We start from the raw sequence: 15,869 nt of genomic DNA, 5'->3' as shown, positions 1-15,869 counted from the left end.
TAATTTAGTCACGCACTCCTCTGCAGTATATTGCTTCCACAACGCTAATTTAAACCATGTCAGTATGCTTGCAATATGACTGGCAATAGCCAAATAAAAAAAAAAAAAAAAAAAGAGCCCATTCTTCAAATCGAATGTATACGATTCACTCTGGACACCATGCTCGAGTTGCTAGTTAAAAAATTTCTCACTCTTGTTTTCTTTCTCTCCTTCTCTCTCCTTCTCCCTCTCCTCCCCACCCACTTATTTCTTCTCTCTTCTCTTTCCTCTCCTCTATACTCTTCCCGCCCCCGCCCCCGCACACACACACACACACACACGCACGCACACACACACACAATGCCCATTGGACGATTTCCAAGCGTCTAACATACGCTTCATGGAAACAGGCTGGATTGGACCACACACACAATAGCAAATTGCCTAAATAAGTCAGATGCATAAGCAACAGCCACTCAAGTGCAGAGAATGTTTAAACTTCAGGGGGAAAAAAATAAATTAAAGCACAGCCTTTCTTCTGAAGTGATCCCTTATGGAGGCTTCTGCTCTGAATTAGGAGGTGGTGTCAGAGGGGTGACATATCTAGGGCCCACCCTGAACTCTCTTTCTCCAAGACGAGCAAGTGGCTCCCTGGGGAGGTGCAGTCCTGGAAAAGAAAGGGTCTCTACCCTGCAAGGGGGTGAAGGACCAGAGCTTGGGCTAAATTGTCCTAAATGGCAATTTCCTAGGGTAGCCTTTGAATCCTTTAAGAGAAAGGGGATTCAGGTCATGCTTCTTGTAGGTTTTCAAAGCTGACCCGGTCTGCTTGCCTACCTACCAGACAACAGATACCAGGCATGGCCAGAGTGTTATTTTAAAAACATAAATACGCATGTCACACCCATTCTTCCCATTGCGAAGCCCAGACCCTCCCTGTGACCTGCAAGGCCCCCGTCATCAGGCACCTGCCCACACCTGAGTCTCGCTCTTGCCACCCCGCTCCAGCCACATTTAATTCGTGTGTGTTTCATCCCATCCTCTGAGCCTGTTTCTGCTGCAGGTCTGCCTCCCAGCTAGGCCCTGTGGCTGGAGCTCTTCCTCAAGATCATCGTGGGTCCGGTCCTTTCCTTTGTTTATGTCTGAGCTTGCGTGTCACCTGCTCCGATGGTGCCTGAGCTCTCTGGGGGTAGACTAGATGACACTTCCCAACTTCCTGTTCCCGGTAACAGAATTAGACATCCCCGCTTTTGCCAGGTGCCTTTTCTGTAGGCAGAGCAACTGCTTCACTCCACTGATATCAGTCACCTGATTTGCTCCAGCCAATGAAATATGGGTGTAGGTGACAGTGGGCCAGGTGCAAGCTGAGGCCCTAAGAGCTATAACACTTTTCCACTCACCCGCTTGCTCTGCTGAGAAGAATACGCTCAGATTATCACTGGTCCAAGGTGAATGAAAAACCCAGAAATAAATGAGGAACCTCAAAATAAATCCTTGTCATAAGGCACTGAGATTTTAATGCTGCTTGTTACGCTGTAAAAACGCTAAACCATTATATAATCTAAAACAGCCCCCTCAGGCTCTACTATATCACTTCGTTTTCATTATAGTGTTTACATTCCTGACATATATTTTTTATTTATCTCTATTTCCTTCCACTGTATTATAAGTTCCATGAGGGCACTGTCTTCCTAGCCTCTAATACAGTGCCTTACACACACTAGGCACTTAAAAAATGTTTGTTAAATGAATAAATGAGATCCCAACTCTTACTTTTAGAAGAACTTGTATGTTTTCCAATCTGAAGACCTAAGGCCTAAGCTCTCTAAGTCCTAAAGCAAAAATATATATATATATATATAGGTGTCGTGGTTAAAGAGATTAACTGACAATATCATATCGATATCAGACGCAACTTCATCAGAACTCTAGATGTTCCCAAGAAACCAATGAACTAATTATGTCCCATCACAGGAAAATACCAACTCGTCTTACTGTGACACCAGGGCTAAGATTACTATGATAGTAATGATAATGATGAATACGGTGGTGGTGATGGTGGTGGTGGTGATGATGATGGTGATGGTGGTTGTCATAGCCATTCGGGTCAATTACCCCCAACCCAGCTATCTGGGACTGACACTACCATACCCTCACAACTTGTAGGAGAAATTAGTGTCCACGGACTGCTCCTGGTAAAGAAGCCTCTACTAAATCTACAATGCCAACTACTATATTGATGGTAGGCACAAAAGTAGGCAGGTCCTTGCACTCACAAAAGTCACAGACTAGTGGAAGAGAGATTAATAATCACATGAATAAAAGTTTCCATTGTAAAGTATGAAAAGGGCTATGAAGTAGCAGTATGATGTCATATAATCTACAAGAAAAGGATTCAACCCAGGAAGAGTATGCCTGAGCAGTGATAAGAAATTAGTAATTACAAGTAAATACAACTCAACCAAGCAAAGAAGAAATGAAAGAGAGTTCTAGACAGAGGGAATAGGATGAAAAGAGCCTACGGTGTGAAGGGCAACGAGATGACCAGCACAGCTGGAGTGGAGAAAATATGGACACACGCAGATTAAGATGCGGCTGCAGAGGACAGAAGAGGCCAAACTCAGCAGGCCCTGTAGGTCAAGTCAAGGAATTCCCGTTTTATTCTCAATGAGAAACAACTGGAGAGTTTTAAGCCGTGGAAACACGTAATCAGACCTGCCTTCCGGAAGGACCCATCTGCGGTATGATGAATGGGATGTCGGGGATGGTGGTGTCTAGAGTAGCTTGGACTAGACTAGGAGTGGTCGATGTGGAGAGAACTGTGCACACACCACAGGTAGTTAGGGACTGAAATGGTGCTGCACTGGATAGCAGGCGGAGATATACAGCTAACTCCCCATTTCCCAGCTTGTGTAATGGGATAGATAGCGGTGATCTCGCTGAGACAGAAAACGCTAGATGAACAACAGGTTTGGGGAGTGAAAATCAATTGAGACAAGTTGAGTTTGAGTTTTCTTCAAGAGATCCAAGAGAAGAGATCAAGTAGACAATCAGACATCCCAGTGACAGTCAGGAAGGAAAGTTGTGACTTGTCCACTTCGAGGTGGCAGCGTACCTATGGGCAGGAATGAGGTGCTCCGGGGGGAGGGCAGACAGCGAGGGCACAAAAGGGTCTGGCTCAGCCTCGCGAAACTTCACAGAGTTTTCTCTGACCCTCGAGAACTTCAGTGTCTCCTTCGGGACAGGGAGGACCTGCCAGATGGCAAAGAGGAAGCCGGAGAGATGGCACGGGAAAGTGGAGGCTGGATGGGGGCACAAACATGTTTCTGAGGGGCCCACACCCCCACACGCTCCCAAATCCCCACTACACGCATTGAAGACTCCTCTTCATTTGTTTCAAGTTTTTAAAAAAATGCTAATAAATTTTTCAAGAGCAATAGAAGCTCTGAATAAGACTAGTTCCTTCAGACTGGGACTGACCTCCCGTTTAGCTGAAAGCAGGACTTGCTACCTGGAGAAAAACTCCATGAACAAAAATAAAGTCCTCCTCACCTATTGGAAGATGTTTAACGTGTCCAAATACTGCTACTGACAAGTCATTGATTCAAGTCAAAGTGGCATCAATGGCTGAGATCAGATCCTACCCTACAATTAGCACACTCATAATCAAAATGTATTTATTGAAGATGTGCCACTCTAAAGTATTCTCCTGGGGGGCATAAGGTTGGGGAGAAGGAGAGCATCTGGAGGTAGGAAGGACCCTGGGAGGAAGACGTATGTAGAATAAGTTTAGAATTAGGTAGAATAAGTTTAGAATTTAGACCACGAAGACCATGTTCAAGTCCTGGCCTTTGCACTTGACATCTCTGCAGCCTGGGCAAATCGCTTAACTACTCTGCAGAACTTCAATGTCTCCATCTATAAAGCAGGGTTAAAGACACTTTCTCAAAGGGCCGGTATAACATCAAACGAAATAGTAGGCATAAAGTGCCCTGGAAACCATGAAGGTTGGAATAGGCGGTAACTATGGAAACAGGGCCACTCAGACTCCAGACTGGGCACAATATGGACTGAGTGCTCAGTCCCAGGTCATTTTAGCAGCCACATAATTTAACATGGCACAGCATAGCCCAGTATTAAGCAGTCACCTGGATGGTTTAGACATTAATTCTCAATTCTCTGGTATAAGTCACCCACTAAAATAAACAAGTTATCCAACTATGTAGTATCTTGAAAGAATTAAAGAACAAAGACTGTGGAACCAAAAAGACAAGCTTCGATTTCTGGTTTTGCTCATGCGCGGTGTGACCTTGAGCAAGTCGCTTAGCTTCTCTGACCCTTAGAGTCCTCGAAAGTAAACGAGGACAGCTTACTAAGTCAAGTAGCTCCCTCCCAGTCTCCGTTATCTGTTGCTCTGTGCCTTTTCTTCACAGCACTGACTACTACCTGAGATTATCTTATTCTTAATGCTGGCTATTAGTTGACTGTCACTGCCAGGTAGACTGTAAGCTTCTTAAAGGGAGGAAAACCTCAACTGTCCTCTATATTCATGGACATATCTCCAGGGCCTGATACACAGTAGAAATGCAGTAAGTATTTGTGGGATGAATGAACAAAGGAATCAGTAAATCGCACTGACAGCATTACTCCTATTTTAAGCTAAAACCCGAGCTCAGAGAAATGAAAGACGTGCTTAAGGTCATGCTCGGTAGGGGATGGAGAGGAGATTCAAACCAAGGGCTGTTTAATTCTCAAGTCTATAATTTCTCCAGGACACCACCCTGTCTGGCAAGAGAAATCTGAAGTCTGCATGTCTATGAAAGACGGAGCACTCCTTGGAGCAAATATCCATGCTCTCATGTGACCTGTAAGATCCTGATACGGTAGCCTCTGCCTACTTTTCTGACCTCGTCTGATACCATGCTCCTCACTCAAGTTGCAGCCACATCGGCCTCGTCTGTGTCTGCCAAACACACAAAGCCTGTTCTCACCCCAGGGCCTTTGCACTTGCTCTTTGCTATCAATGGAGCACTCTTCCCCCCAATCTTCCTAAGGGGGACGTTTCCTTATCGTTCGCTGTCTCGGTTCAGATAGCAGGTCAAGGCAGAGGCGTTCCCTGACGTCAGCGACAGAAACCTCTTATCTCCACTTGCACCCCAGACATGCTCTAGTCCACCCTCCTGTTTTAACCTCTTTAGTGTCTATCGATACCTGAGCTTATCTCGTTTTTACACGCTTATTGTCTGTACCTCTCCTAGCCCACCACGGTAAAAGCGTCGTGAGAGACCAACTCATCTTCAGCAGGGTCAACAGCACCGGCACATGGCGGGTGTTCGATTAATACTTATTACATGACTGGTATTATCCCTATGACAATTATTCAAGCCAATTTCTGTTCTAGAGTTAAAAGAAAAAAACATCCTCTCTTAGAAGCAGTCTCTATGTTGAAACTATAATGAATTTATGTAAAAGCCTGTTACGAGGACTCAAATGAAATGGCATACATTTTGTTGTCATTCGAAATCCAGATTACAGTGACCTCTTAGCTGAGAACCCCAGGGAAAGGTAGGGAAGGTTACTTCTAGTAGAGGGGACACAAATGTGAAGGGGGAGGATGCAAATTAATCCGGGGGCCCAGCAAGCATTGCCAGTGAGCCCGGCCGACGGGATCACCATGTGAAACACGACCACTCCCCGTTCCGTCAAGCATACGGCCACCTGGGTCATTTTCTATGTTTCTACTTTGATAAAGACATGAGTACAGAGAACTATTTCTCTACTTCAAAAAACAAAAAGAATACAACAGCATTGTGATAAACTATAACCTGGCACTCAGCCTTAGGGGCAGAGAGACAATTGGGAGTGGTGGGGACTATGGATTTGGGGCGAGCTCAGGTCTTGGGTAGACCCAGAGCTGCTAGATCTTTTGATATTTCAAGAGAAACTAGAAATTCAGATTTTTCTTTTAAAAATCTTTATGTTGAGTCAGAAAATATTTGAAAGGCATATCAACTAAGTAAAACGCACAGGAAGAACCAAGGTGAGGGGTCAATATAACGAGATGCAAAGCAAAGAATCTCTAAGCACGCTCACTTTCGGTCTGAGGATGCGCACAACTCGGAACGACCACGCACCTAGAGAGTGCCCACGGGGCAGTCATGACAATAACCTGCCCAATAATAGAAAGTAGCTAACAAGAATTTTACCAAAAGTGCGCAATAACGGCATCATACTGATAATCTAGAGCTTTTCAAAGTCACTGCAGTACCCTATCCACACACGGGCTAAACCCAATGGACAATTATTAGAATTCTAAGTGCAGAAACATGGTAAAAATTTGTTGTGAGTTTCTAATTGCAGACATGTAGATTCCGAGAAAACCTTCTGATAAAGTCAGCGCTGTCCGTCTAGCATCAAAAATTTAAACATGATGTGGAATGCCGCAAAGTAAACAATCAAACCCCTTCCTGCCTTCTTAGCAATGGGGTGGCCATTTCTTACATATTTTTTCCCCCATTTTGCAAGTACGAGCTCCACTGAGCAAATGGTTTCTGTTCAACCATCCAATTCAAACACTCTTGTCATTCTTCAGCAAAAGCTTTATTTAGAAGTTCCCAGAGAAATGAAAGTGAGAAAACCTGGTTCATAAAGGGACTGGATATAAAGAGCTCCATTAATACAGCTGCTGGGCCTGGAAAGTCAACAAAGCCTGATAATGTGTTTTATTTGGACCTATCCTCTACTGTGCACTGGTGATAAGGAGGTACTTGAAGTTCAGGCACTCACTGTACTACACGAACTCAGCCCCTTATTGATTCTGAAACAATGCTCCCTTTCAGATCACACCAGCTTAAGTGAATAATAATGAGGCGATGCAGGGGAGAAGACGTGGTACCACGCTTAGAGAGAAGCGGCAACACAGTGGCACTTTATTTCAGGTGCTGCCCACTGCCTGGTTGAGTCACTGCGGCCAATTCATTTAACCTCGCCATACCCTCCTTGCCATGCTTGCAAAATAAGGCTGGAGCCCTTGCCTGCAGCCGAATCACTTGCCTGCAGCCGAATCACGTCTGTACATCTCTCCAAAGAACCCCATAAGACTCGAACTCTCATTTTGCGGAAGGTCTGGCGGCCGGTCCCCCGCAGTGCCTGTGCTGCACCAGCGAGGGTTTCGGAATCAGATCAGAAAGAGGGATTCATAGGCACCGAGTCCGACCTTGGAATCACACCCACCGCCAACCCCAGGCTCCTCCAACGGCTTCCACGGCCTGAGACCCGCCTGCTGCACCGTCGGCTCCCACCCGCCCCTCACTCTTCCCGCGCCAGCCCTGCTGGGCCTCTGCAGTCCCATTCCAGCCTCCTGACCTTGCACTTGCTATTCCCTGTGCCAGGAATGCCACTCCCTCAGAGTGTCACGAGGTTTCGTTCAATGTCCCCTCCGCAGTGGTCTTCCCCACCATCCTAGGTAATGTCCCTCCTCCATCAGCCCCTATTTTGCACGGAGCACACGTCACTGTCAACAATGACCTTGGTAATGATTTGCTGGGTTGTTTTATTTTAGTCTTCCCTCCTGGAACAAAAGGTTCATGAGGGTGAGGGCTTTCCCTGTCCTCAAGCATATCCCCAGTGCCTGGAACTGTGCCTGGCAGAATCTCAAATGCCTTCAAAAGTCAGGCAAGTGACGGTGGTAAGTGATAGGGAGTGGGTACGAGGCAAGGGGGAGGAGCCTGGACTTCTATGATATAAAACTTGGTAAAAACATTTAATATTTAAATCATGTTGCAAGTCAAACAAAACACAGCAGGAGGCTGAATGCCCTCTCTTCCACCAACTGCAGTCCAGCCGGGTTCGTCTTTAAACGCGCGGCTCCCAAAGTGGAATCTGCTGAGCCTGATAGGGTCTGGCAAGCCCAGAGCAGACGTTCCTCTCCCCCTCCCCCCACGATTGAGCACCCTCCTGGTTTGGGGGTTTGGGGTTTGTTTTGTTTTGTTTTCAGTAACTATATCTCAACATTGTCAAATGTCACATTCAACCAAAGACACAGTTGGGTTTGTCTTCCAACTTGCCTCCAAAGCACAATTCTCTACTTTCAGAAGATGCAACTAGAATTATAAATTTATAATTACAAATAAGAGAGCAAAAGAATTAGCATAGGAAGAAACCAAGAATAATGGGTTATTTTAAAAAAAATCAGCAATGGAGGAGGCAGGATGTGCTGTCTGGTTTATTTTTCAAGGTGATTTAGCCTCTTAAATCCCACCTGGTTTAAGCTATCAGTAGAAATGTCTGTCCTGAGTCTCGGACCATGCACTGACTGACACGTGCTGCTCAGCAGAAAATCGACATCAACCGGCATTAAACATTTTGCTACAGGTAACCAGGTAACCTGCAATCGGTTTAATCTCCACAGAGAACTCTGAAATAAACTTTTACATTCATGTAAATAAACTTTACATTCATAGCAGAACCCCCAAGGATAAGAAATTCACAGTCCTTCGGCAAATTTTGAGCAGATTCGAATTAGAATATTCTTTTGAGTCTGAAAAATGTTGGCATTTCTCTAGCTAGAGAAAAAAAAAATTGAAAAGTGGAAGTTTATGTGCTCGGGAAGACGGTTTGCTCTGGGTTCTCTGTTCAATCCAAACCAAAAAGTCATGGAAACACATCAGAAGCAGGGCTATATGTTTCATCCCAATTTCCACTGAGGTTGGGTACTTTTATGCCGGCAGACCTTTGAAGTCTGGGGGTGTCCTTCTCCAAACAGAGTTAAGCGCCTGCGGTTCTTCCTTCCATCACTAACCAGTAGAACGCACGCATGAAATTAACCGGAAACTTTGGATCTCTCTGTTGCGCAAATCAGAAATGGAAGAGAGAAAAGCCAAACTCACTGAAAATCAAAACACTGATAACACAAGAAGATCCTCCCATCCTCCCGAATCCTTTGGTCGGAAGACGCTTGAGTGGCAGCTCTTTAATAAGAATGATGTGGGGGCTACCCAGCACTTTTTTTTAATTTTGCCAACACTGAGTGATGACTAAAAGCATTTTTGATCTGCAGACTTAAGTCGACCTCAAAGCAGTGTCTTTCACAGCCCGCTGTGGCAACTGGTTCTGGCCAGCGAACTTGCCAGTCATTTAAAAAAATCAGAAACTCGGGATGGTGACCAGCACTCACTGACGAAGCCATCACCCCATTTCATGCAGCCGAACATGGATTACCCTACACGAAGACACCCACCCCTTCCACAACGTTCTTCCACCTGGAATCGAGACTTCAACAGGAACGCAAAAGCCCCGGCAAAGCTGCTTAGCTTTGGGGATTCCCACAATCCCGTTGTTTGGTCCAGTCTGGGGAGGTCAGAGGAGAACTGAGAATCACAGGGTTCTGAGCACCGGCGCTCCCCTGGCCCTGCTCCGAAGTGGCCAGTCTCCCACAGCCCCTTGCCTGTCCCTCAGTCTCCGAAAGGCTCAGGCATCCTCTCCACATAATGCTGTGGGAGGGACATCTAGGCTCCCTGAGACAAAGGTCCAAGCAGCTCAATCCCCTCTCCCCGGGACTGAACATCAGACAAGAAAAGAGCCAGCCTGTCCCAAAGCCCTCGAGCCGGTGGCAGACCTTTAAATAAAGTCCTTGGGTGTCTGCATCCTTTTGGACTTGTTTAGTCTAATGGGCTAACTGTCCCTGATGTCTATATTACTGCTTTATGCTCTCCAAGGCGGCAGCTTGGAGGGACACGGGAGGAGACACAGGATGGTGATACACTTTACCTCCCTTCTCGCCCAGAGCTGCGAATCCTGACAGTGGAAAAAGACAACTGAAGGAGGAGGCAGAAAGTCACCCGGTCCTCTGTTGCCATTTAGAGCTTCATGAGAGACACAAGGACTGCAACGCGAATGGGCGGAGACCCATCTGACGGGAATGGGAGACGACCCATTGCAAAATCATAAGACCTTTCTCAGAGGGTGCAGGTCGTAAAAAGAGGGCATATTTAGGGGCCTTCTTAGAAGGGGCTTTTTGAAGGTTAATGTTGGATTTGAGACAGATGCTGCTTTTTGGGTTGAGTTGTTTTTTTTTTTTAATCTTAAAGTTGAGAATAGATCCTGAAAGCTTTCTAAACTTCCATTGTTAACAAGGTATAAATGTATTACTGATTCTCGGGATTCCTCTCCTGGCAAAGAAGTCTTTATTAGAGAGAAAAATATGTATTTATCACTTGTCAGGTGACAAAAATTCCTGCTGATTCTAAAGGAAAGGCAGTTTGCTGAGTCTGATTCCCCAGAAAACTGAGGGGCGAGTGGGGAGCTCGTTGCAGGGCTAATCCAAGGCCAGCTGATTCCTTCGACCTATTATTCTTCAAATGTTACCAACCCATTTCCCTTGGTTGGGGACAGACCCCAAGATAGCGACACTGGGGTAACTCAGAGGGGCCTCCAGGGCTGAGAACGGGCATGAGCCTGTGAAGGACCCCCAGGGGCCTTTTATCTGGACCTTGAGGCCTACAGTCAGCCAGCCTAGGAATGACTCAGGAGGCCGGCTGGTGACACAAAAGCAAGCTAGATGGGTAAGGGAGAGGGAGCCCCAAAAGGAACTCAAGCGTCAGGCCGGGCTGTCTGTGTGTGCTGCCACGGGGCAGCAGAAATTGAAGACAGAGTCTTGCAAATTGGTTACAGAAACACAGTTCAGAAGGAGAAAGCGAGTCAGAATGATCAAAAGCAGGAGGACCTAATAATACCAGTGGACACCTCGGTAAAACAGTTGTAACGTTTGAGCCACTGCCAGGAGCACAGCGATATCTGAAGAATCTGGAGAGCCAGCCGTAGACGGGTTTTTTGGGGCTTTTTTTTTTTTTTTTGTGGTTTTCAATCAGCCAGTGACAACATTTATTATTATTATTTTTTTAATTTTACATTGATTCATCTCTTTTAAATTTGGGGGAATCGTCCAGCTAATATAACTTATTCTAGCCTTTCCAGATTCTTAATATTAGCTCCACATTTTTAATTAATCACAGTCTAGTGCGTCAGATATTTGAATTACGGAAGATGAGTACAAAACACGTATTTTATTTTTAATTATCGGAATATTTGGTGTTCCCCAGAGGGGCATCTGCTGCCACCCAGAGCCCTTAGCCCCGCTGACAGTCGGGGCTGACCCTGTTCTCAGCCTGGCCAGGCACTTCCTGGGAACGAGCCACTCAGCCATGTGAGATGAATTAACTGTTTGGGGCAAAGTAACCTGATACTGTGAGTTTCTTCTCACACCAGAGTGGGATTGTCAAATTGGAGCTGAGGGCAAGGCAATGACCCATATAATTTAGAGATGGTGGGGGAGGAAAAAGATGGTTTGGATGTATATTTTACGGCTAAATACCAAACGAGGGTTACAGACCAAGGCAGAATGGAGCGACTGGAAACGAATGAATTAACACATCCTTCTATTCTGAAAGATAATCATTTCTTTAAGGAAAATAGAATCTGTGCACGGCTGGCATCAGTACTTGAGAATGTTGACTCAGCCTGCTAAATTTAAGGCTGTCATCCATTCCCGGGAAGACAAATGGGTCTCCTCTTTCCTGTGATCACTATTGTCCTTAAAAAGAAGCCAAACAACAAGTCAGTCATCTCTGGGTTTCATGGGCGACAACACCGTGGAAAGCAAATGTCAGGGATGTAGAGAACAGGCATCTTGTTTTGCATGTCCAGGGGCACCAGTTCATGGGCCCTGTTTACTGACGATCTGCGTGTTTTACCGGCTTTCCTGTCTAACCCTGATGCTGCCCTCTCGTCTCTGCTAGGAAGAAGTGATAGAAATGCTCTCCTCTTCCCCTGCCTCTCTCTTCACCGATGCAAACTTGCTGACTTCTTCAAGTCTCGGTATGGTTGTCACCTTCTTTGAGGGGTCATCCTTGACCAGTTCTACACCACTTCTCCCAACAGAATGAACCACGCCCTCTTTGCTCTCCTATTGCACCTTTCATTAGTGACAGATAAGTTACTTTATCTCTGAGACTCAGTTTCTTCACCAGGAGAATGGAGAGCATGCCTTACAAAGGCGATGCAAGAAAAATCTATCACGCGGAAGACAACAAACATAGTTAATGCATACATACCGATTATTTAATAAATGTGGGTTTTCTTCCCTCTCTGTCTATATCACTATTATCAAATATGTGTTTTATTGTGTTTTTACTTCTTTCCCAATGTTAGTTAGCGTCTTGGGTACAGAGAACAAGTCTTCTATTCATTTTTGTAAGCCAAGAATTTAGAAGAAAGCCTACAGCATAGTAGGTACCTAATGTCTGAGGAATTCATTAAAGAATAATAATGACTTAATAAATTTATTTGATAAATATTTATGTAGAACCTACTATGTGCCAGACAGTTTTCAAGGTATTGGGGATAGACAAGAGAGAGTATGTGTACTCCGACGGAACACTGAAGTCTGAGGGGTATGTGGGAGAATGGGCAAGGACGATAGATAAGCAAGCACACGATGATGATTTCACTTGGGATGCAGGGGCATTACATAGTGTCCAGAGATGGATAGATGAATAGATGGATGGATGAAGGGATAGATGTGTGGGTAGATTGAGGGATGGATGGACAGATAGAGGGATGGATGGATAAATAAAGGGATGAAAGGAAGGATGGAGGGAGAGATGACAAATGAGAATTTTTGAATAAAGTTTTTAAAGGATCTTCTAGTGATCCTATTTGGCCCCAAGCAAAGTAAACCTTAAATCTGGATCTTCACATGCCTCTCACTGGCAATTACTTATATCACTTACACTGCTGCCTTTAAAGACCCACAGCTCATCCAAAGGCCTTCTGAAAACAGGACAGTGCTTGGCCTTGAGGGTCTTGCCTGCTTTGCTGGTCTTCTCACTGCCATTCTGGAGCCAGCCCGCCCCCCTGCCCTGACTCGCTGTGGTCTTCAGCGTGTCTTCTGAGTGCTTCTGCCCACCCACTCCCCTCACTCAAGAAGCCCTCTTCTCTCTACTCCGGGACTCCCTCTAGGGGGTTTGAATAATGTGGGTAACACCCCCCCAACCACGATCACCAACACCACCACCACCAAAAAGAAAAAAGGTGTTTGAGGTAACATTTCCAGGATGTCAACCTAGCTCTTGCCCACTTGGCTTTAAATCATCAGATGCTGGCGGGGAATTCGCTGCCAGAGAATAGTTTACTTCTTTCAACTCGCTACAGAATCAGAGCCACAAATAAAATAAGAAGTGCTCGGTTTTATTTTTAAATAAAAGAAGTGCCTTTTAAGTCCAAGATTTTTCTAAGTGCTCTTAGAACATGTCATATTTCTCCCTCCATGTAAGGGCTCTTGTTGGAGGGGAGAGAGAAGCAAGGACAGCGAGGTGGCTTGACCAAGGAAACGATGTCTTTAGCACACCCACAAGAGACAACACAATGCCCGATTCGACAGACCTCTCCCAAAGCAATGCCAGCTTTTGATTTTTGCCTCGTGACGCTCCACGGTCCAGCTCCACCTGCCTGCCTGTTCTCATGCGCCTTTGGACCTCTACCTATCTGGTCTCATGCCTCCCTCTACTCTTTCAGGAACTCTGCCTCACCAAGTGACAGCGGCTGTCACGCCTCCAGCAGACCGTAATCTCTGCCCACTCACCGTGCTACTCACATACTTTGCTATTTGCCCCACATCAAATACTCTGTCATCTTTGCCTGTTGACAAACCATCTACCTTTCAACGGTTCACTCCGTGGTCATTTCCTCTATGAAATCATCTCAATTCTCCCCAGCAAGTTAGCATATTTTCCCTTCGTATAGAATTTGTTGCACTAATTATACAGCGTCTTTCTGTCAGCTTTGTAGCGATACTACTCTGTGCCTTAAATGATCAATGAGAACCCTGATGTCATATGGTCTTCATATCGATGGAGCATAGCATTATGTAAGGAGGTAGACACTGCACAGTAAATGCGTACTGAATGAATGAATGAATGAATGAATGAGTGAGTGAATGAATGAGAGTGTGAGTAGCGAGTCATTGTTTGGGAGGGCTCGCCTTTGACAGATTTTCCTCTGTCACAATCTCAGAACTGTACAAATGAGGAAGTTAATTTCTTTTCCATCTTTGGAGTTTAATTATAAGTCTCTTGAGCTAGTTTTTTCTATTAAAACACCTTTCAGAAGTCCCCCAGGCTTTGTTGGTAAGACTAATGGAAATTTCCTTTCCGCTACCGTTACCTTCTAATGGGATTTTCTAAAAGTACCTTCTTCGTTTTTTCAGACAAAATGCTATTTTATATCAATAACTTTAAACATCCAGGAACACTAATCCTAATACATAACCAAAGCCAAAACTGTCATTAAAAAATCTTAACTCTCTGAAATAGTGAGAAAAGGAGATTTAATGCCATTTCTCTATAATTAGGAGATTTTCGATGAGCTAGCTATCTGGCAACTTTTACAGAGTTATGCGAATATATTTTGCTTCTAAAAACTGAGGCCAGGTGAGCTAATCATTAATTTACATTCAGATTTTAATTCCCAGAGACTCTCTCTGGCCAACTTTATAGTCAATAACTCATTCCTCACAAAATGAGTAACTAAAGAAGCAGGGGAAAGTTTTATAAAGATGAACTTCTACAAATAAGTCTGTAACACGGGGTCTGGGTTAATCTTTACATTAAACAGCACCCCACAAGGTTGAAATGTTGGCATTTCCTGCTCTCTTTAACAGTTTCTGGAGAAAACTAGATCTTGTCCTATTAGAAAATCTCTTTGAAGAAAAATTGAATACTATGAAAAATGGAGTGTTTCAAAATCTACCTGGATAGCTTCTAGAAAAGTAATTGTTATCTACTGAAACCAAAGCTTTGGTCTAGTTTCTTCTGCTTTCCTTCTCGGAGAGCGTGGACCAGATGGAGAGGCCCTGGGATCCTCACTAAGGTCTCTTATTTGGGTCCCTGAGCAGCACAAGGTAGGGTTGTTTTTTCATCATCGAGGTAAAATTCACATAAGATTTACCATCTTAACTACTTTAAAGCACACAATTCATAGGCATTTAGTATATTCGCAAAGTTGTGCCTCCATCTTCTCTACCTAATTCCAAAACATCATCGGCACCCCTAAAAGAAACCCTCTAACCATCGTCTCTCCCTCCTCCCCTCCCCACAGCCCTTGGCAGCCAGGAACCTACTGTCTGTCTCTATAAATTAGCCTATTCTGGACATTTCACATAAAGGGAATCATACAATATACGACCCTTTGTTTCTGCCTTTTTTCACTTGGCATAACATTTCCAAGTTCACCCACATTGTCTTTTGTGTCAATATTTCATTCCTTTTTTATGGCTAAATAATATTTCATGGTGTGGACATACCACATTTGGTTCATCCATCATGCCAGGTAGTTCTCTCCTGGGATCACTATCAGTGAAAAGGTACCCACATTTTCGGCATTGGAATACATTCCTGGTTTGGAAAATTGGGAGACAGGCATAAAAATGATGTCTCCGGGGCAGAAGCAAGCCCACCAAATGAGGACATGTTTACTGCCATCTGAGGACAAACAGGGCAACAGCAGGCCCTAACAATTTGCTGTTGTGCACCAAAAGCCTAGAGCATGCTTATGCTGCTTGGCCCAGTGATTACACATCTAGAAATTTATCATCGGGAAATAGCGAGATGAAAACAGATGTTATGATCCAGAGTGTTTATCACGTGTTACTCATATTAGCAAAACATTGAAAGTGACATACATGCCTAACAAAAAGAGGACAACTAGGGAAATTTCAGCCCATTCTTTCAATAGAATAACCTGCAGCTATTAAAATCATAATTCTTAGAGACTATTCCAGGCTATAAAGCAATGCTCAGGATACGTAATTAAGCAAAAAATAAAACTTCAGTACTATG

Source organism: Pteropus vampyrus, unplaced genomic scaffold (assembly GCF_000151845.1).
Source record: "Pteropus vampyrus isolate Shadow unplaced genomic scaffold, Pvam_2.0 Scaffold46, whole genome shotgun sequence".
NCBI lineage: Eukaryota > Metazoa > Chordata > Mammalia > Chiroptera > Pteropodidae > Pteropus > Pteropus vampyrus.
The sequence above is the reverse complement of the archived record's forward strand: the minus strand, read 5'-3'. Positions refer to the sequence as shown.